This window comes from Pinus tabuliformis, chromosome 5_1, assembly GCF_031772625.1.
Source record: "Pinus tabuliformis cultivar Carrire ecotype Pingquan chromosome 5_1, CPIR1, whole genome shotgun sequence".
Taxonomy (NCBI): domain Eukaryota; kingdom Viridiplantae; phylum Streptophyta; class Pinopsida; order Pinales; family Pinaceae; genus Pinus; species Pinus tabuliformis.
The window spans coordinates 479,372,218-479,395,957 of record NC_142305.1 but is presented as its reverse complement, the minus strand read 5'-3'; positions in this window follow the sequence as shown (position 1 = coordinate 479,395,957).

Genomic DNA, 23,740 nt, shown 5'->3' with positions numbered 1-23,740 from the left:
AAAGCCCCAAGATGGGGAAAACCCTTTGATCAATTCTTCTTTTTATTATATCAAAAAATTCAACAAAGAGAGAGAGTACAAAAAAGTCAAAATTAGCTTGCCAAATGATGATTAAAGTAGCCCTATCGAATCTGAAACTTCTACAACAATCAACAACCCTAACCAAAAAGTCAATGTTGTTCAAAGCAACAAAAAAATGTCCTAAAAGCAGCTCGGTCATACCTAGTCAAACTCGGCCTGATAAGGTGGTAAAAGTCAGCGAAAAAAATCCTAAAAGCAGTGGTCAAACTTGGTCAAACTCTGCGGTCAGGCCTGCGATCAACCCTGTGATATGTCTACGATCAAAGTCAACAAAATTTCTCGATTCTTGTGCAAAGAGATGTGGCCTGCCAAAAACGAAATTTAGGCACAAAAACCATAGTCAACAAAGGTCAAACCACCTCTGGTCACGCTGAACAAACCTGCAACAGTCTCTGAAATTTTAGCCCTGTAATTCGTCATGCAATTTGTCCTTTTGCTACCACACGTGTGAGGAAAAGAGATGCCTAATAAGTTGTACGAACCAATCAGATGATGAGAGAGAAGAATGTGTGAGTGAGTGAGGTGCCAAATGAGGATGGAGGTCTCTTATATTTATACAAATCGTTGAGGGTCAAGAGACATGTCCATTAGGCTTTATGAGCCTACATGATGATGTGGCCGACCTTGACAATTTACACGTGTGGGAATAAATTCAAAAACACATTTCTGCTTGTCCAAATTTGATGATCTTTAGGTCGATTTTGGTCCTCGCGAAAAGAGGAATTCAATGCAATCATCATCTCCATCAAATGAGTTGTCCAAAGTGGAATTTGGCCCTAGTTGCCAATTTTAACAAATCCGATATACATAATATAAAAACTTGTTGTGCTGCCAAATATCAAAGGAAAACTAAAACATAGGGTTTAGGTAACCTGGCCACTCTAGTGTTCTCATGGTTTAATCATCATTTTGAGTCGCAAAAACAAGAACAACTTGCTTTTAAAATCAATATATTCAATGGAATGGAAGCAATATAAATACTAGACAGTAAATACCTTTCAATGGCACATGTATCGAAAGCCCTAGGGCATGGATTCTCTCTGCTAAAGGCTTCTTACAAACATACTGCGAAGCCCTCTTAAAACTTCCCAGTCCAACGAAGTCTTCGAGGCTTGAAATAGCGATGAAATTTTGTTAAACCCGGTTTTATATCGCAGTAGAAACAATTTCAAGTTGCGATAAACAGTCTATAAATTGAAAGTTCATATGAAGAGTCTTTTTGGAATGAAATGTTCAATATTGATGGGGTTTCACAAATGCTGTTTAAATTTAGTTTCCAAAAAGGAAATGAGATTTCACCATTCAAGGCCCTAGATCTACTCTTCACTAACAAAGTTCAAGTTGATGGTCAATCTTCTGTAAAATTTCAATCCTCGGAGACAATGAAATGCAATCTGCTATCCATAATATAAACATATATATTGTGCTACCAAATATCAGTGGAAAACTAAAACATAGGGTTTTGGTAACCCGACCACCCTACTGTTGTTATGGTTTAAGCAACATTTTGAGTTGCACAAACAAGAACGACTAGCTTTTAAAATCAAAATAATTCGATGGACTGCAAGCAACATAAATATTAGACAGTAAATACCTTTAAATGGGGCATATATTTAAATCCCCACGGCCATGGATTCTCTCTGCTGAAGGCTTCTTACAAACCTACTCCGAATCCCTCTTGAATCTTCGCAGTCCAACAAAATCTTCGAGGCTTGAAATCGCGAGTTAAAAATTGTGTAAACTCGTTCGTGCGGGTCGGGCGAGGGCGTCCATGTAAACACGTTCGGGCGGGTCGAGCGAGGGTGCGCCCGGGCACACGAGTTTACACGGACGCCCTCGCCCGACTTGCCTGAATGAGTTGAAATGCACACCCTCAAACGACCCGCTCGAACGAGTTTACATGGGCGCCCACACGACTGAAACGAAGGGACAAGGGAGAGCTGGGCAAACAAGCTGCACGAACATCCAGAAAGCCCACCTCGGGTCACAAACTCCTCCTCCACCTCCACCAACACCTCCTCCACCACTTCCTCCACCACCTCCACATCCACCGCCTCCTCTTCCTCCTCCTCCTCCAGGCTATGGTCTATCACCATTGCTCATATGAACAACAATGATTTATTATGATGGATCTTTAATGACTGTCACTATTGGTGCATATATATGGTGACGTTTGTTGACCGTCACGAAAAGCTGCATTGCCAGAAGTATAGGTGTTGTGGTGAAATTCAAGGTCCCCCCCCCCCCCCGCCTTCATCATCCAATCCTTTTTCTGTTCTTTCCCCCCCGAAGACAATCCCCCTCCCTTGCCCCAAGTTGATGCCATTGATCCTTATTAGAAGAGGGTGGATCTAGGGAGAGGGAGGAGGAGATAAGAAGAAGGGGCGAGGGATCAATGGCATCAGCTTGGGGCAAGGGAGGGGGATTGTCTTTAGGGGGGGAAGGAACAGAAAAAGGATTGGATGATGAAGGGGGAGGGGGGGGTGGACCTTGAATGTCACCACAACACCCAAAATGCCCGGCAGCCCGACTGTAGTGTGCTTCCCAAATCATCTTGGCACACTTGCTTGAAGGAACACAAAGGTGACCCAGGTGGCATAACAACATCCTGGAGGTGAAAATGTGGAACATGCTAACCCTTCAAGAGTGTCTGGTATGTGTGGTCGAATTCTGGGTCGCTTTCGTAGAGAAGTGGCGAACCAGAGGTCTCGTTCCTACAAGAGTTGAGCACGATGGTTATCGCCATGATCGGTGGTCGATTGAGGCAATCTGCAACATTATTGGTGCTTCCCTTCTTATACTTGATATTCAAATGGAATTGTTGCAGGTATGTTGACCACTTCTGATGGCGATCATTCTGCAACTTCCCTTGGGTCTGTATGAACTGCACGGGCCGTGGTTTGTTATTATACTTCCTTTCCACCGTTTCCATCTCCACACTAAATCAATAAAATATATGAGATACATTTTGACATTGTATTAAGGGATATATAATATCGACTCTCATCATGAATTCAATCCATGCTTCAGGGTGTTTTTGCAGTGCATTAACCATGATCCAATACTCTTTAGGTTCGAACCCATGTTGTGCAAAAATGTATGTGACTTTGGAAGCCTCTATTGCCACGTTAAAAAAAACTGAAATTGAACTTGAAATTGTGGCTAAGAGTACACAATTTAATTCCAATTGTTGTAAATATTCCACAGACCGAAGACGCTAACACAGAGGCAGCTACAATTGCGCAGAGGCAGCTGAGGACTACATAGAGGCTGAGGGGCTTGCATGGGTGACGCAGAAGGCCGGAGAGCTGACACAGAGAGCTAGGAGGCTGACGCAAAGGCTTCAGGAACTACATTGATGCTAGCAGGGCTAACATAGGGCCAAGAGGAAGCGCTAAAAGGATTTTAGTGGGGAAGACGAGAGCTGAAAGGCTGAATATCTGTCTCTGATAAGATGTATTACTGCCATGTAACAATCTCTGTTGGGTGAGCCATTTTGGCACCCTAGTTGTACTCAAGAATTTGCATAATAATAAAACCCTGAAAATTATTACCATAGCTATTAATCACCCGCATTTGGGATGTTTTTTTGTTCTTTTAAAAATATATATATAATGTGATAAAAAATGCTAAGTTGTGACCCGCGGTGGCCTTTGTGCACGTTCGTGCAGCTCGTTTGCCCGACCCTCCCTTGTCCCTTCGTTTTGGTCGTGTGGGTGCCCATGTAAACTCGTTCGGGCGGGTTGTTTGAGGGCGTCCGTGTCAACTCGTTCGGGTGGGTCGGGCGAGGGCGTCCGTGTAAACTTGTTCGGGCGGGTCGAGCGAGGGCGTCCGTGTAGTTTTGAGTACTATTGTTGTAAAGACTCCGCGAATACATGCTTTGCCGCCTTCCAAAACATCCTGATAGGCTGAACCATCGCTTGACTCAGCTGGTTCACCACATAGCACAAATCTGGTCATGTGTCCAATCATTGCCTATATTGCGATCCTCATCATCAATATCACCCTCTAAGCATTAAAATAAGATGGAAAAAGCTTAGCATGTCAAATCGAGATTTTGTTTGAGAGATGGGTGCATTTTTAATAGGGTTGTGATAGAGGAGTTCAACAATCAATGCTACCAACAACGAGGTACATAAAGGGCTCAGTCCTCTTACTTAAATGCAATTTCAATACCCTCATACATGACAAACTCAAATGGAAATGGTGTAATCCCTTTAATCTTGAAATCCTAAAAACTATTAAGTCTATTGGGCATTGAGTGGGATAAAAAATTCTACTATCTCCATATGAAATCTAATAGAATCAGTAGGGCCTAGACAAATCCACTTCCCAACAATTGGAATGCCTTCTAACATTGCTTAATTGCCCTTAGCTACACTCCAAAACCTTTGAGAGATCCAAAATTGTGACTGAATTGCATGAGAATGAGGTAATAAATCAATTTTAGGATGTTTTTTTTTTCACAGGACACGTGTCAAAACTTCGGGACACCTGCAAGGCTCCTGTTCAACACAAAGTCAAACTTGTGTCCTACGAATAGGAAACGAGTCAAACTCATGTCGGACATGTGTCACCCACGTGTTGTGTCTAACACGAAGGATTCGAGACATGAGAGGGGGGGTTGTGTCAGGTGACTTAGATGTCTGGTTATTGTTACAACAACATGCATATAATCTTTAAAGTGCATAATTTCTGGGTGCCTTGTTTGTGGATGAAGCTCTCCTTACAACAAGCATATTACATTGATCCTATCTATCAACAACCCCTAACTTATCAAGACAATTTTCAGCCTCCTGCAACATATAGATCAGAAGTTCCACCAACATTCTCCTGGAACTCAAGATTGCCAGTCATAGGGTCAGGATAATGACAATACCTTTATAAATTTATAAAAGTTGTGAAACAAGTGTGCCAAGAAAATGGCAGCCCACAAAAGTTGTCACTCATGTATGATACTCAAGGTTACACCACCAGCACAATAACAAAACATTGTCTTGGATTCCAAAGGATCGACTCACCAATTTGAGGAATTGCAATTGCAGTCAATTCCTACTGGTCAACCAATGCCCCATGGAGATATTCATTCTACAAGCCTTAAAACCCAAAGTGTGAGGCCTATGAGTAAGATGCCGACGTATTTCAAAGGTTACTTCATTTGTTTGGACTAGTGTCATAGGGAGCACCCCCTGGAAGTGCATTCCAACCATTTTGATACACTCCCTCGGACACTCACAAAGTTAGGGAACACGCTCCAAATGTACTCCCTAGATACTGCAAGGACATTCCCTAAGACCATTGGATTCTCCCATGCATTAATGAAAATATATAATAAAAATTCTAATTTTCATATTGAGGTGGGACCTCGGGAAGGTTTAGGGTTTACAAGAAAGTGACGATGAAAACAAAAAATCCCCCCCCGCACCCCCCCCCACTCTCTTTTAATCATTCTTTCATCTTTGTTTGCCTAAGATTAGAGTGGAGAGAACAAAGGGGAGCTTGGACGAGAGAGCAAAGGAGAGCCTATAGCCTTGGACGAGAGAACAAAGGAGAGCAAAAGAGAGCTTGGAGGAGTGAAGAATGTGGAGCTTGGAGGAGAGGAAAAAAGTTGCCATCTCTTTTAGGAGCTAAAAAGGTAAGCCCAAACCCCAACTCCCTCATTCCCTTTTGTTTGTTTGTGGTTTTTCTTCTTCTCCTACTCTTTCCCAATCCTGCTTCCCCCTCATTTTAGTGCAAGTAGTTCATTTAAGACCTCAGAAAAATGGTCTACTTGTGGTTTATCATTCCATTTTTGGTTCTCATGATGTTGGTGGGGCATAGGCATCAAAGGGAAGAAGATGATAGTGTGCCATACTCATAGTGACCTAATGTATCAAGATGAAGATGAGTTTTAAGGGGATCAAGGTGACAATGAAGAGGGCAATGAAGGTGGCAAAGCTTCATTGACACCCTTGTGGAGATCCCTGATAAAACTTGATGGAGGAAATGTGTTGGAACCACTAAATTTTTATATCATCAAGGAAAATATTATACCAATTCATATACCTGTGTGAGGAGGCATATTTGAGGGGTAATGGGCATTGATGAAAATAAGGGTGACATTGGGATCTCAATTGCCCTAAGATTTCAAAGAAATAAAGACAAAAATCCATCAAGATAAAGGGAGCAGCACAAAGAAAGCATGGTAAAAACAGAAGCTTCAATCATTGGATGCATCATCTAGATTTCATGGCAACACATCTATGTCTCCTCATGGTTCTAGAACCATTAGAACTAGAAAATCAATAACAAAAAAAAAATTGATAATGGTGGTAGGCATGAGGGCGATGCAAAAGCGGTACACTTTCTCTATGCTTGTGATATACCATTCAATATGCTTCACCCCTTATATTGGCATGATATGGTCAAAGCCATCAATTAGGCCCTCAAAGCATACAAGAGCCCCAGTTATGAGAAAGCTAGAATAATGTTACATAGGGAAAGATCAAAACTCAAAGAGCACTAACAAAACTTACGGATGAGTGGGGGGACTTTGAGGTATTCATTATACCTTACAAGTTATTGGTGAACATATGCTAGAAAGCAACATTTGATAAATGTTCTTAATGTTTCTACTACTACTACATTGTCTCTTACAACACATGACTCCCCATCAATCACTGCATCTACTCAGTACATTTCATAGCTCCTATTGAAAACCATTGGTCCCTCTAATGTGACTCAATTAATCACTAATAATGCAGAAAATTGTAAGAAAGCAAGCAAAATCATTGAGCGAGTTCATCCACACATCTTTTGGTCTAGGTGTTTGGAGTTAATTTTCTTGAACTGAGTTACAAATTTACATTGTCAACAAATAATCACAAATCTTAAATAAACAATACTTTCTACTCTGATTTGTAACAATAAATATTTTGGGTTTTAACCAAATAAATAGCAAAAGGAAAAACACACAAAACCGATCACATGCAACAGAGTAACACAGATATACCTTGGAAACCCCAATGTGTGAAAACCAACAAATGTTGGGCTTCTTATTCAACTTGAAGAGAAATATTTTTTACAACAGACTTACAAGAATTTGCTCCGACAAAAACACAACAAAACAACTCAGCCCTTTCTCTCACTCAGCCCTTGTACAGCCCATAAATGCATCCCAACGCAAGAACTTATGTGCACAAGGAAAGCTTAGGCTAACGACGTAGGAGAAAACTTGGCCTACTCGCTCAAGATAACTCGACCCACTCGTAACAAGGTAACTCAGCCTCTCTACTAATATCGCTTGCCATGATCTCGCTCTAGCTAGCTCAATCAAGCCTCTTTTCGCTCTCGCTACCGAATATTGTGCTCCACTAAATCCCAACACGTGCTAAATCAACGGTATTTCTCCTTTGGTCCAAACCCCCTATTAAAAAGATCAAATCATAATCTCAAGTAAAATCCCTAATCTCCACATTTGAGATTAGATCTCACTTTACTGAGATCAACGGTCACAACTTAATATGTTGTTGACTTATTTTCCCTTTTACAAGAAGATACCCAACAATTAAATTAAATTGTCATCTAAAGTCCTAACTTAAGAAATTCATTGATTAAGTGTCGTAGGAGATAATTAAAGTGACTTGATGCATGTCAAGGAACCCAATCCGTGCAGAATCACCTTCCAAGATGCAATCTCAACAATCCCTCTTAGCAAGTAAGGTGTTATGCACAACACCCAACTTATCCTTGAGGAATACAAATTTTCGCTTTATCAAGGCCTTCATCAAGATGCTTGGTACCTGCTCGCATGTGAGAATGTACTGCAGCTTAACTGTCCCCTTTTGCACACAATCTATGATGAAGTGGTATTTGATCTCGATATGCTTCAACTTGTCATGGAACACTGGCTTCTCAGAGAGTTTAATACAACTTTGATTATCACACTGATGATAGTCGGATCTAGCTCTTGATAAAAAATCCAAACAAAGAATTTATGAAGCCAAATAACCTCACATGTCACCATACTGGCAGCCATGTACTCAACCTCTACATAACTCAGTGCAACTAGCTTTTGCTTCCTACTGTACCAAGAGACTGCTCCTAATCCCAAATTGAAATTGCACCCAGAAGTACTCTTACTGCCAGTTGTACTACCTACCCAATCTGCATCCCAGCTTCTTTCCATCCTGCTAAGTGTACCCCAGCCCATACTCAACTATGCCTCGGAGATATCTTAAAACATCCTTTGCAGTTATTTAGTGAACTCACGTAGGATCAACCATAAACTGACTGAGTGTGTTCATTGTAAAACAAATGTTTGGCCTAGTGTTGATCGGATACATGAGAAATCTAATAAATTGTCTATACAAGGTAGGGTCCACTGAATCTGATCTAGAAGCAATAATCTTCTTCCAATTGGTCAGAAATAACATAGCCATGGGTCTGCAATCCTCAATTCTAAAACGCTTCAAGATCTCAATTGTGTATTTTCTTTCTCCAAAGAAAGTGTCTCCCTCTCTGCCACACCTACAACCCTAAAAGTAGTGTATCAGACCCAAATCCTTCATTTCAAACTCTTCTGCAAGATCCCACTTGCAGTGCACTATGAGCTCCTCAGACCCTATGAGAAACAAGGCATCAACATATAACAATACAAGAGGCTCACCATTCACTTGAAAGTAGTACAGGTTCGGGTTTACCTCACTCTTGGTGAAGCCCACGCTCTGCAAATAATTGTTAAACCACACATACCAATGCTCGAGGAGCTTGATTGAGCCCATACAGTGTTCTCCTCAACCTGCACACATGGGAATCCCTCCCATGCACGTCAAAACCCTCCAGTTGCTCTATGTAGATCTCTTCCTCAATGATATCATTGAGGAACATTGTCTTCACATCCATCTGGTGAATCCCCCAACCCATTTGTGTTATTACCAAGATAATCACCTGAATGAATGATTATCTAGCTACCAGAGTGAAGGTCTCATCATAATCGACCCCTTCCTTTTGCAAAAAGCCCTTAGCCACAAAACATGGTTTTAATTTCTCCACACTGCCATCCGCAGCAAGCTTGATCTTTTACACCCAGTGGAGCCAACCACTAACTTGACCTTTGGTTGTGGCACAACCTCCCAAATGTTGTTCTTCATGATGAAAGAATACTCTTCCACATGTTGAGAAATCTAGGGCATAGAGATTAAGTGATTTCTCTTCTATTAGTAGTTGCTTGTGATTTTTTTTACTTCTTTATATTAGGATCTTCTTTCACTTAGGTTATTGGTGTTCTTCTACATCAAATAGCTACTGATGCATAAACCATAAAGACATAAGAGACACATAATATAGGCTATCAGCCAGGGCCAAAACCTCTCACTCTTTGAGAGGAAAACCCAAACAAATTCTTCTTCTTATAGAGATTCCAATTGACGAATACTACAACCAAGACCCTTGACCTATTTGCCCCTCCAAGACCAAGACACAAATCCTCCTTGATGAGGTTCTTCCTGCAATGATCAAAATTTTGCTTCTTCGTTTTTCTTGGCTACTCTTTAGAATTTCGGTCCCTTGGTTCAACACTACACTTCAGAAAATCCTTAGCCCAAAAACAACCCAAAACTAATGCTGGAATATTTCGTATCTTTTACTCTCTCTTTTTTGGCTCCTTCTTTGTCACCTTCATACTACTTAACTTCAAACTACGGTACCTCGCACTTGTTGTATTGTTGAACCTTCGCACTTCTATCCTTATACCTTCGCACTTCTATCCTAGTACACATTCGCAATATTGTCCTTTCCCACAGTTGCACTTTCACACTCTTGTAATTAATTGTAGTACCTTCACACTTCAGACTGACATTACCGAACTGTTACAAATATGAAATCCGAGCAACCTATTTATAGTAGTTTTCCTTTGTATATGAGCCGACATGAGTACATGAGAGCCACCATGTCCATTAAGTAAGTTATATTCTCCATTTCGTAGTCGACTTCAAGGAGAGGTTCCGTGCTTGGTTTTGGAGGGCTTACACACTTATTAAATTACTCATACAAGATGTGACATGCCCAAGAATGGTCCTTCATGCATGACATTGACTCACTTAGACTTTATGACCAATCCTAAGGACTCTCAATGGGAGTCATAGTAAAAATAAAATTTCTTTCTCATGAAACCCATGAGACAAGCATTACAATAATAATTTTATTTTTCTTCTTTTCATCAATTACATAAAATCATAATTACACGTGTCATTATCAAGACCGAACCTAGTTACACTTTTCAACACTCCCTCTTAAGTAGGGAGGTAATCATAATGGTACTTGGTCATTCTCAATCTGAAGAATTTCTCATAAGAAGAATCAGATTGGTAACTCATTTGTTTAGCATCACATCAACCAGCATTGTCACATAGCAAGGCCTTGACTAACAACTCTATCTCTCCACGAGATCTAAGCACAATGCTAGTGAGACCAATGATGTATAGAAACCATCATCATTGTCTCTCTCGGAACATACCCCACCAGGGTTCTCAGGGTGTGTTCCACCAGGACTATTCTTAACTTGGATTGCCAGTCCTCAAAGAATATCGATCCTCAAGGACTACTCTTATCTTCGATACCCTAATCCATTCTAAAAGAGCATTGGATGCCAGATGCTTACCCAATCCTCCATTTTTTCTTCCAAAGTGAAGACAAGAATGATGTGTCAATCTCTCCCTCTTATGGAGGACATATCTATTCCAATAAAGGAATGTACTCATTCCTATAGATTGAATGTACCTAAGCTCCCTCTTGGCTTAGGAATTTCCAAGTTTCTTCCAAGTAAGAAACTTGTTTCCAAGTTCCTTGTTAATTAGGGACCTGCAGTAGCTCCTTAGGTGGAGATGATGAGACAACTAGTTTCTTGAAGAACTCCTCTTCATTATGTCATGAACTTCTTTTCGTTATTTAGGAGTTTTCATGTATGTGACTTCTACATAGGGCATCGACCATCCATCACTTTCATCCATGAGTTAGCCATGTCATCATCGGAAAGTGATCCATTAGTCCATCTTTGGCCCTCCTTCATGCAATACTGATTTCTTCATGCCATGTTTACTTAAGGATCTTTACATCCTACTACATGTGCATCGGTGGTGGAAGACATCCATAGATCTTCTCTTGGTCGCTTTGCATAAACCCATCCAGATATATAAAAAATAGAGGTATGAATATTAAAATCAACATTACCTTTGTGATGGTCTTTCATCATGACATCTTCTAGTTTGCATCAACATCTTGCATACATATCGACACATCTCACAAAGATATATATATTGTCAAGGGTCTCTTTCCTTTTCAGACTTCATCAGAATCTTCATATCTTCCATGGAGATATCCTAGTCAAATCTTCTTGGTCTTTCAGATGTTGATTACCTTTACCATGGTTACATATTTCATGATCTATTCCTTCCTTTCTTCACACATTACATTCCTAGGAGCTTCCAGTAAGAGTTCCTCAATTGTAGTCAACCACCTCATACTGGTTACATATTTCATGATCTCTTCCTTCCTCTCTTCGCACATTACATTCCCAAGAGCTTCCAGTCAAAGTTCCTCAATTGTAGTCAACCACCTCATACTGGTTACATATTTCATGATCTCTTCCTTCCTTTCTTCACACATTACATTCCCAGGAGCTTCCAGTCAGAGTTCCTGAATTGTAGTCAACCACCTCATATTGTAGAAGAGGACATTTTATGTTGATTTTCATTTAGTGAATATGTGATCCATGCATTTCTGCATTCCTTTGAGGGAGGTGATCCTTACTTTTGATCATGCTCTCGAGATAGAGTATTGATCCATGTTACCTGCAACAATATGACATGACTTCCACAATATCAAATGTAAGCATGCATACCTCCTTTTTCCTTTGGGTCATCCAGAATTCCTACAACAACTTCCTTGGTTGAAAGAGCTTCAATCCCTTGACCTGCTTCATTTTTCTGTCATCATACCATCATCCGATGAATTCCACAAGATTGGAATTCTTGATGAAACACTTGCTTTTCCTCATGATCGGTGAACCTTTCATGAAGATTCGATCAAATAATCTTGAGGATCTAAAGTATCCCCATCAACAAATGTTTCATTTTGATAGATGTATGATGGACCTTCTACTAGACGACCTTGCCACTTATGTTCCCAATGAGATTCCCAAGAGCTATATCCTTGACTTCCATAAAATCTAACCATCTTTCATGCTTTTCTATGATGATGTCCCAAGCTCTTGCTTTCAATGCTTCTATGATGCCTTGATGCATCCATTTAGTGAATCATGATAGACATATCTTACAACAGAAGACTTAGGAACTTGAAAAGAACTTAGGTGAGGAAGACTATCTCAATAATGGAGATCTATTACTTCCTCCTTCTTGGATTTCTTATTTTTAGCTTCCGCCACTTCTTTGGTAATATGCGCTTCTTCTCTTCTTCTTTTGTTATTGTCCTTCTTGATCTTAGGACAATCTCTTTTATAGTGTCCAAATTCTTGACATCCATAGCATTGGATTTTAGCCATGTTTTTATTTTTATTTTTCTAAGGACCAAACTTTAGAAATTGTCCCTTTCTTCTTGTCATTGCAACATAAGCTTGATTTTTCTCACCTACTCCCACATTAAATTTGACCTTTAGTCTAGATTCTTCAATCTTGCATAGTGACCATAGATACTAAAATGGAGTAGCTTATTTCTTCCCATAAATAATTGAAGTAAAGTTACCCCACTCTTCTGATAGTGCATGTAATACCACTGTAGTCATTTCACTATCAGACATGACTTCTCCTAGTCCCTGTAGTTGATCTCGGATCTCAGATATCCTCATAAAGTATGAGGTTATTCCATCTTCCCTAAACATTTTCATCTTGTAGAGTTCTTGACTTAATGAGATGACTTCTCCAGCAGTGTTTATGGAATATAACTATACTAGTTTGTCATAAATTGCTTTGGAAGTTTTGAGTTTAGATACATATGGGATGAGGGGATCCTTGATGGATTCTATGAGATCCTTTGACATGTTCCATAACCTCATTTTCAATGAGATTTAGATTTGTCCTTTTCTTCCATGCAAGATAGTTTGAAGCCCCAACCAATTTGTTGTTTTCCTTACAAAAAGACATTATGACAGATTCAGATAAGGTCATATACTTTACTTGATAGGATGCTCCTTTCTCCTTGTTGCTTCCTTGATGTTGATGATGATATAGAGGATAGAAACTTCCTTTTGATGAAGATAGTTTTCTTCAATGATGATTCTTGATCCCACAAAGAGAGATCCCTTGGATATTTTTGATGATGAACATGTCTTCAATGGTAGGGATCTTGCTTGAGAGAGATCACCTTAGAGTCTTGATGACAACACCTCTAGCTTCCTTTGGATGAATAGACTTCAAAACACTTCAACTTTATTTGTAGATCCTTTCAACTTTAGTAGACGTAGGATTTTGGCCTTCTTTTCTTTGATGATGATCCTAATACTTCTTTGTAGACTTTTTGAGTTCATGATGATCTTTACTTTGATGCCTTTCTTGATATTTCATCCTTGAGTGTCCCTTGATATGATGCCCTTCCTTGACTTAGTCACCTTAGCTCTGATACCATGTTGAGAAATATAGGGCATACAGATTAAGTGATTTCTCTTCTATTAGTAACTGCTTATGATTGCTTTTTACTTCTTTAGATTAGGATCTTCTTTTACTTAGGTTATCACTATTCTTCGTCATCAAACAGCTACCAATGCATAAGCCATAAAGAGACAAGAGACACAGAATATAGGCTATTAGCTAGGGCCAAAACCTCTCACTCTTTGAGAGGAAAACCCGAACAAATTCTTCTTCTTATAGAGATTCCAATTGGTGAATAATAAGACCAAGACCCTTGACCTATTTTCCCCTCCAAGACCAAGACACAAATCCTCCTTGATGAGGTTTTTTGTGCAATAATCAAACCTTTGCTTCTTCGTTCTTCTTGGCTACTCTTCAAAATTTCGGTCCCTTGGTTCAACACTACACTTCAGAAAATCCTTAGCCCAAAAAAAGCCCCAAAACTAATGCTGTAATATTTCGTATCTTTTCCTCTCTCTTCGTTGGCTCCTTTTTTGTCACATTTGTACTGCTCAACTTCAAATTATTGTACCTCACACTTGTTGTATTGTTGGCCTCACTGTTGCACCTTCGCACTGATGTCCTTATACCTTCACACTTCTATCCTAGTACCTTCGCAATGTTGTCCTTTCCCACTGTTTCACTTTCGCACTCCAGTAATTATTGTAGTACATTCACACTTCAGACTGAGATTACTAAACTTTTATGACGAATATGAAATCCGAACAACCTATTTATAGTAGTTTTCCCCTATATATGAGCCGACATGAGTAAATGAGAGCCGACATGTCCATTAAGTAAGTTATATTCTCCATTTCGTAGCCGAATTCAAGGAGAGGTTTCCTACTTGGTTTTGGAGGGCTTACACACTTATTAAATGACTCATACAAGATGTAACATGCCCAAGAAGGGTCCTTCATAAATTACGTTTACTCAATTAGACTTTATGACCAATTCTAAGGACTCCTAATGGGAGTCATACTAAAAATAAAATTTCTTGCTCATGAAACCCATGAGACAAGCATTACAATAATAATCTTGTTTTTCTTCTTTTCATCATTTACATAAAATCATAATTACACATGTCATTATCAAGACCAAACCTAGTTACACTTTTCAACACCACCATGGCATCCATCCAAACTTGATGCTCGAATACCTCCTGAAAGTTGGCACGTTCAACCTCAATCAATTTACTCATGAATGCCATATACCCAGAATAACACTTGGGAGCCTTGCTTTGTCTAATTGAATATCATGGAGTACCAACATACTCCTGGGCCTCTCTCAATGTTTGCTCTTCCCACTTGGCATTCTTCCTCCTTGTGCTTGGAGTCTGACACTAGGTGTGAGGAATCCCATGTTCCTCATTCTGATCTCTCTGCTCAGCATGCTCACTATGCTCACCAACTTATGTGACTAAATTCCGAGGAATCTGCGTTGACTCAACCTTTGTTGTCTACTCCTCCTAAACCTCAACTGTAGAAGAACTCATGTCGTCAAACTTCCAAAAATCCCTCTCTTCTTCAAACTTCACATCCCTACACATTATTGTCTTCCTAAGAGCAAGAATGTAAACATGATAGGCTTTTGAAGTCTCGTTGTACCCCATAAGGGTACCTTTCTCTATAGTAGCTTCCAACTTGGTCATTTTCTCCTCGAGAACATGGCAATACACAAAGCACCCAAAGATGTGAATGTGTCCCAAATCTAGTTTCTTCCCTATCAATGCCTCCTCGAGTGTCAATTTTCCCAACACTTTGTGTGGGCTTGTATTTTTCAAATATATGACATTATTGCAAGCCTCTACCCATAGAAACCATGGCAGATGTTGGTTACAAAGCATGGCCTTGACTGCTCCAATAATAGCCCTATTGTTCCGCTCTACGACCCCGTTCTACTAAGGGTTGTATGGAAATGTCAACTCCTTTTTGATGCCTTCCTATGCACAACAATCCTTGAAGGCATTAGATGTGTACTCGCCTCCATTGTCTAATCTCAATGTCTTGATCTTTCTCCGTCTGATTCTCAACTAGAGCCTTGAACTCCTTGAATTTGTTGAAGACCTCGTCCTTATTTTTCATGAAATAGATCCAGGTCTTCCTAGAAAAGTCATCAATAAAGGTCACATAATATTGGTACCCACTCAAGGATACCGTTGACATGGGCCCACACACGTCTGAGTGTAGTAGATTTAAAACCCCTTTGGACCTAGCGTCACTATCTGGAAAACTAGTCTTGGCATATTTATTTAGTGCACAACCCTCAGACACTTCATGTTGCTTGACCTTCAGTTTTGGCAGCCCTGTCACTATCACCTTGAGCACATTAAGTGCTCCATAATGAAGATTTGCCATCCTCCTGTGCCATAACTCTCTCGACCCTTTCCTATAGCTCACCAATGCATGTGTTGGCTCAAAATGCAATCGAAACAATATTCCCTTCTTGACCCCTATCACTTTCGTTGTCTTGGAGTTTCTTAGGCTGAATATACAATTTACCCTCCTCAAAGGTCACAATGTAACCCTTGTCCTCCAAGGTAGCAATTGAGATCATGTTCTTTGTCATACCCAGAACATACAACACATCCTCCACCACCAAGGGTTTGTCAGACTCCCTTTGAAACTTGACCATGCCAATACCAATTGGTTGGTACTTGGCATTGTCTCCAAGCTTTATGTAGAAATCCAACTCCTCCAGATTGGTGATATACTCTTTGACTCCCATCATGTGGTAAGAAACCCCACTGTCAATGCACCACACATTGGTGCAAACTGAGCTCGAGAGACATGCAATGAGCAAAAACCCATTCTCTAATCGTGCCACAAATCCGTCCACCTTTGAGGTAGCAGAAACTTGCCTCTTTTGTTTGCCCTTTTTCTTATTAGGGCATTAGCTGGCCTAGTGACCTAGTTGATGACATGCAAAGCATTTAACCTTGCTTGGATCCCTCTTCTTCTCACCATTGGAAGTAGATCCATCACTCAGCCCCTTCTTGGCCTTAAATTTACCCTTTCTTGCTAGGCCAAGGTTTTCCTTTTCTTCAAAGTTATTTTTTTTTATCTCCACATTGAGCACCCTCTTGGATCTCTTACTGGATGAAATCATCATATATCCCCTCCCAAGAGGGCATGGGCTATCAGCCAAAAAAACATTTTACGAGCACTTCCCACCGCTTCGTAAAGTCCTTCAAGGCAATAATCATTAACTCAGTCTTTGGAATCACATGAGAGACAACTGCCATCTAATCTCTCAACTATGTTATCCTGGTCAAGTAAGATGTCACACTTTCAAACATTTTTATGGTATGCAACTTATCCCTTAGCAATATCTTACGACTCTGACAGTTGCTCTGGTAAAACTTTGTGAGCGTATCCCCCTTCTTCGTGGTATCGTTCTCCAACAGATGGAGTGTGAGATGATATTTGAGCCCATCAAGAATAATCCTCTATGCATTGGCCTCCTTCACCTCATACAGATCAAGAGCAATTGGATCTGAGCTTAGTGACACCACTATTGTATTAACAAAATTCCATAGCTTGTTCTCCTGGAGAACAACTAACACTTGAACCTTCCATTCCAAATAGTTCGAAGAACCCTCAAGCCTGTCGTCATATCAAACACTAGTAGAACTTGTACAATAACCTAGAAGAGATTGAAACACTAAACTTTGAGCCTTTTCTTGATACCTGTGTCAAATCTCTAGGCTTCGTATTCAGAGACTACTACTCTAATAACATGTTAATTTCCTTAAACTCAATTACAAATTTACTATCTCAACAAATAATCACAAATCTGAAATAAATAATGCTTTCTAATCTAATTTGTAACACTAAATATTTTGGGTCTTTAACCAAATAAAGAGAAAAAGTGAAAATACATGAAAACAATCACATGCAATAGAGAATAACACAAATATACCTCAAAAACCCTGATGTGGAGACAACTAGCAAATGTTGGGCTACTTATTCAACTTTAGGAGAAATACTTTTTACAGCTGACTTACAAGAATTTGCTCCAACAAATACATAGCAAACGATCTCATCCCTCTCTCTCACTCGGTGCTTGTAAGGTCCACATATGCGGCCCAACAAAATAAATTTTGCGCGCAAGGAAAGCTCGGCCTCACGGCCCAAGAGAAAACTTGGCCTACTCGTTCAAGATAACTTGGCCCACTCATGCAAGGTCACTCAACCTCTCTACTAATATCACTTGCCCTTATCTCGCTTTAGTTGGCTAAATATAGCCTATTCTTGTTGCCACATACTGCACTCCACAAAATCCCAACTCGTGCCAAATTAATTAAATTTCTCCTTTGGCTTGAACCCCCTATTAAAAAGATCAAAACCTAATCTCAAGCAAAATCCCTAATCTCAATGGTTGAGAATAGATCTCACTTTATTGAGATCAATAGTCAGGACTTAATCTGTTGTTGACTTATTTTCGCCTGTACAAAAAGGTACTCAGCAATTAAATCAAATTGTCGTCGAAAGTCCCAAATTAGGAAATTCATTAATTAATTGTCGTAGGAGATAATTAAGGTGGCTCGTTGCATGTCATGGCACCTCATCCATGCAAAATCACCTTCCAAGCTACAATATAAAAAATTTGTTCACATATTGAACCTTTTGATGCATGATATTGTAAAGCATAAAGAATGTGGATAGATTAATGACTTGTACAAGAGAGTGAAATAACTAATCAAATTTGTAATTGATAAAGCAAGGGTCAATTACTTTCATGGCACTCACTCTAGGTTAAAACTACTTAGAATTGCAAAAAATTAGATTTTCCAGCTATTTTCTCACCTTTATGCACCTATTGAAGGGTGAAACAAGCCTTGGGTGCTATGGTGATGCGTTATGCATGGTATGAATTGAGCACTAATACAGATGGTGTCGTTGGAAATATTACCAAGGAGAGGTGTTACTAGGCATTTATCCTGTTTAGCCTAATAGACACATTAATGACTTTTGTCTGGGTAACATTTATGAGTTATATTAATGTCATGGGTGGCAAAGGTACTTAAAAGTGTTGTACCATGTAATTTCATAATATTAAAGTCACTTGTAATTTATAAAGTGACTTTATGTGTAAAGTACTAAGTGTACTTTTTAATATTAAAGCGAGTTGAAAAAATCACTTTATGAGAAAAATAGAAAAAGGTACACAACTTGAAAAATGTACTAGGAGGCTTTTAAGTAATGGGTCAACATTTGTGAGGGGTGTCAATTGGAGAGCTACTCTCAACCACACATCTTGAGATTTGAAGATTAAATCTCGTCCATTGAATCCTAGGTTTAGGGATTCAAACTTTTCTAAGAGACACAACGAGAAAAGGGAGGCTCATTCTTCACTTCACAATTGAGAAGGAGAGAAGGAGAAATTGCAGCCAAGGAGGGAGCACAAATTCCAAGGTATTGATTGTACAAGCATCACGAAAATCGAGGAGTAATGGCACCATTTTTTAGGATATGGACTTGTTGTGGTCACCAACAACCCCCCTCTTTATTTGGTATTAGCAATAACACCAAGCAAAGGGGGGCCCTTAACAAAAAATCCAAAAATATTTTTATCAAAATTTTTGTATTTTTACTCCCTAAAGCTATATCGCATCGCGAAGAGAGAGTGGAGCATTTCCTATGCGCGTGAATAAACTGCGAAGAAGCGACGCGAAATCCATCGCATCGCATATATTGAAAGCGCCCTTAAAAGGAAAACCTTAAGGAATCGCCGACGGCCGATATGCGACGTCGCATATCGCAGCATCGCATAAGCAACACACAGTGATTAAATGATAAAACGTGATCTTGCGATCTGCGATTTTGCGATCTGCGATCTGCGATGAATGAGACTATCGATTCCTGCGATGACACTTCTTGACATCGCAACCCTCGATACTGCGATGCAAATCGCAAAAACCACTCATCGCAAGATTTCCTCGGCATGGTCTGTAAACCCAAAATTGAGCGCGCACCTTAAGGGAAATTAATGATTGTATGCCTGAGTATCCAAGAATGATTGTGTTATGTTTTTCGAAGAGTCAAGTCATTATGAGTGTCATGATTATGCATTCATTAGAACTTAAAGCTTTCATGTCAATCTTTTCGTCGTTTCACTTTGCCTTTGCGTAAACTGTAAGGCAGCAGCTAATATAAATTAATATGCAGGAAACATCTAAGGAAAAGGGGAAATCTCCAATACTCGGAGAACAGAGAAGAGATGCCTTCGCAAATGGATGCCGCATGCAGCAGGACCGCGGATTCCAGAGTATCACTCAACAGATACTGATGGGAATAGACTATCCGAGACTCAGAGTCAAAGGCACACAAAAGCAGCATGTTTACAAAAGATCCTGAAGCTCAGACTGGGTAAAGCAAAAAGAAAAACGCTAAAGAGGGAGGACGCTCCAGAAAAGCCTGGAACAAAGAACGGAAGCAATCTGAGATACAGAAAATTGTTCAGGCAACGAAATCCCTAACTCATTGAGTCATTCGCACGGCCGGAAACCGAAATAGCAACAACACAATCAGTTTGAAAGAAATCTGGGTTATACTAAGTATACACACAGCGAATACACCCAGCCAGAGGAAGATTTTCGAAAATATCTTCTAGTTTGTCAGAAAGAGGTGCCAGCTCTTGTTATTTCTACTTTTATCGCTCAAACGAAAGGAATAGACAACCAGCCGACTCTTTCCAGGCGAACGTTGCATTGCTTACAACACTAAGGAGCAGATACATAAACGGTTAGAAATTAGATTCAATTTTTAGAAATAAATTTGTTTTAGTAAAAGGGCGGTCATTTGAAGCCATTTCCTAAATTTGTGTAATTAAGATTAATTAGTTAGTAGTATTTAACCCTTCTCATGGCATTTGGAGAAGGGTCCGGAAATCTGTCAAAAAACTTGTCCTCAGAACATGCACTTTTGCACCCTCGGAGGGGGTTTTTGATGAATGGATGGATCGAGATTTATTTATGTTTGCATTTTAATGTCTGCTACTGATGTTGCACTTCTGTACTCTTAGTAGATGTTACAACAAGTAGAGATAAATCGTTATTGCTTGAAGTTTGTGAGTGAAATCAGTCATAAATGGTACTTTTATCTCTTGACCAATTTCTGCTTATATTCTTCGAGTGATATGCAGTTTTAGTTGTTTATATGTTAATGTATGAATGTGTGGGTTACCATTTGGCACTTCTGTACGGTGGAATCATTTATTTGTGCTTGACATATGAATAACTTATTATGTGATATGCTGTTCACAACTGTTCTGCCTAACTTTTTATGCAGAATGGTTTATCTTAATTGATTTTTATTCTTATGATAGCTGAATGATCTTTATTACCAGTTATTGTTCGAAATCTTTTTAGATCGCATAATAGAAGAAATACACCCGGGTTAGCGTAGATTAGATGTGTTGTTTTTATTAGATTACAATAGCATAGAGTTAGCTTAGACGTTAGAATTAAATTAGCTTAAAATACTTTTAGATCAGCATCATCAAACTCTACACACACACACACCCCTTAGATTGGGAAACTGGTCCCATTATCCCCAGTCGGACCCGCTATACCAAACGGACAAGGAGCTGCCAACCAAGTTCCGGACCGGGTGGGTATCCCCCTTGTTGTCGACCCGATTTCCGGGCCCTCAACATATTTGGCGCTAGAAGGAGGGCACGAACTATGAATGGAACCTAAGTCAAAATCTAAATACCATTCTGAGAGTAAATCACCCTCATCAACTCCCCCGACTTCTCCAGTACGGTTAAACCCGGAGTTAGAAGTCGCTCGAGTATCCACCGCTGCTACATACCTTAATATATCAGACCAGCTCATCATTGAACCCCCCGAAATTCAAACTTTGATTCGTAAACTCCAGGGATTCTCTATTTTTAATCAGAGGTCTGATAAATCTCAAAGCAGCGTGACTTCGCAGTATAATCTTGGTCACCCCCTGACCAGATTGAAAAGTGAAAAGTTTGGCATCCAGCCAACTGAACTTCCTCTCCCCACTAGGAAAAGAGCAAGGAAAACACCACCAGAGTCTGACAGTGAGACTCTTTCATCTACCTCGTCCATTTCAACTCCCTCACCGCTAAGTCAGCCACCCACATCTTCATCCCAAATCACTCATCCATCTTCCACAACCCTTCCTCTTCAATCATCAGCGATCATAATATCTTCATCTTCTCAGCGTCAGGGACCATCCTCTGCACTTGCATTAACTAGCAACTCAACGATGGCCCAGTCTCCATGGAACAATCCTGGGGCGGTTTTAATGCCTCCACCCCTGAGCCCAATACCAGCCCATCCTGAGAAATGGCTACCTAAATTCAATCCAGAAACAGGCATGCTAGCTGAAGAGCATATCAATAATTTCATGCTTTCTGTTAATCTCAATGGAGTTACCAACGAAGATGCTATTGTCCGGCTTTTTCCCTATACAATGCAAGGAACAGCCGGGTCATGGTACTTTTCGTTACCTTCCGGGTCTATCACAAGCTGGGACATTTTTCAAAATCAATTCCTTACCAAGTTCGGTGATGACAGATCAACAGCGACATTGATCAATGACCTATCCAATCTTAAAGCTGAGGCTAGGGAACCCATTAAAGATTTCAATTTACGGTTCAATAAGATCCTCAACAAAATTCCCGCTGCTTCTCAACCCAGCGAGGAAGTAAGATGTGAATGGTATATCACGGCCTTACCATCAAACTTGGCTATCTTCGTAGATAGGGCAAGCAAGACGACCTTAGTTGAAAACTTGACAGAGGCGTTAGCAGTAGAAAAGTGCGTAGTAGCCCTAGAAAAGAGATCTGCAATAGAGGAACGCAAATCTAAGAAAATCTCTTTCAAAGAAGACACCAAGAAGAAACAAACGAAATATCCTTTCGATATGGAAGGATTACAAAAAGTGTTAAAGGCCATGTCCAATGAGATGATTGACATAAGAAAACAAGTAGCAGAAACTTCTTCAAAAAAGCCCTACAGAGCTTTTAAAAGAAATCCTCCCATGGATGTGAGACCACCCAATGTTGTCTCAAACGTCGAATCTGAAGAAGAAGAAGAAGAAGAGAATACCACCGAAGGGCAGACCGATGATGAAGAAGTTGTGGAACTACAAGGAATGTGGGATTTCATCCTCCCACAAGAAGAAGATCAAGAAGCATTTCCGGTTAGTACACGAAGCAAAAATCAACTTGATCCTCCCCAAACTACCCCTAAAAAGAAGGGCGCAAGCCCTGCAACAAAAGATAAGGTCGCAACAAAGAAAACAACCGCTAGAGCGACCCAATTTAGCCCAGTCCAATCAGATCAAGCACCTCCATCAAGAACACTGATAGTGTCAGATGAAATGGAGTATAACATTATCGATGACATGAAAAAGACTAGGGCTAATATCACTCTTTACGAGTTGAGCAAATTGAAACATCAACAGAAAATAATGATGAAAGAATTACATGCCGTGCCTACTACATCTTTACCCACAGCTGTAGCTTCCCACAGCATGGGAAGACCTCCAACCAACACGATCAATAAGATTGATCCAAATGACATCGCCTTGATTGGAGGAAGATCAAGATCTCATACTCCTCCTTTTCTTCTCACTTATGAAATTTTCAATAAAAACGTGCACAATTGCTTGGTTGATTCTGGTGCTTCAACAAATATTTTACCCAGATCAATATGTGCCAAATTGAATGTTCAACCACAAAAATCTGCAGTGCGCATAGTTCAACTTGATCGATCTCAAGTCGAAGTGATTGGTGAACTTAATCAAGTGACCATAAGATTGTCGTCTAACCCGAAGGTATGTCAGGTTATCGACATTCTAGTAGCTGATATCCCTGAATTCTATGGTTTGATTCTTAGCAGGGATCGGTCCGAAAAACTCCACGGATATTTCTCAACCGACTGGTCGCACATGTGGTTACCCTACAACGGTAAACCAAATCAAATCAAGGTTGAATGAGAGTTGCACCAAAAGTACATAGTGACGGAATTGGAAGGAGAGAATGAAGCAATAGCATAC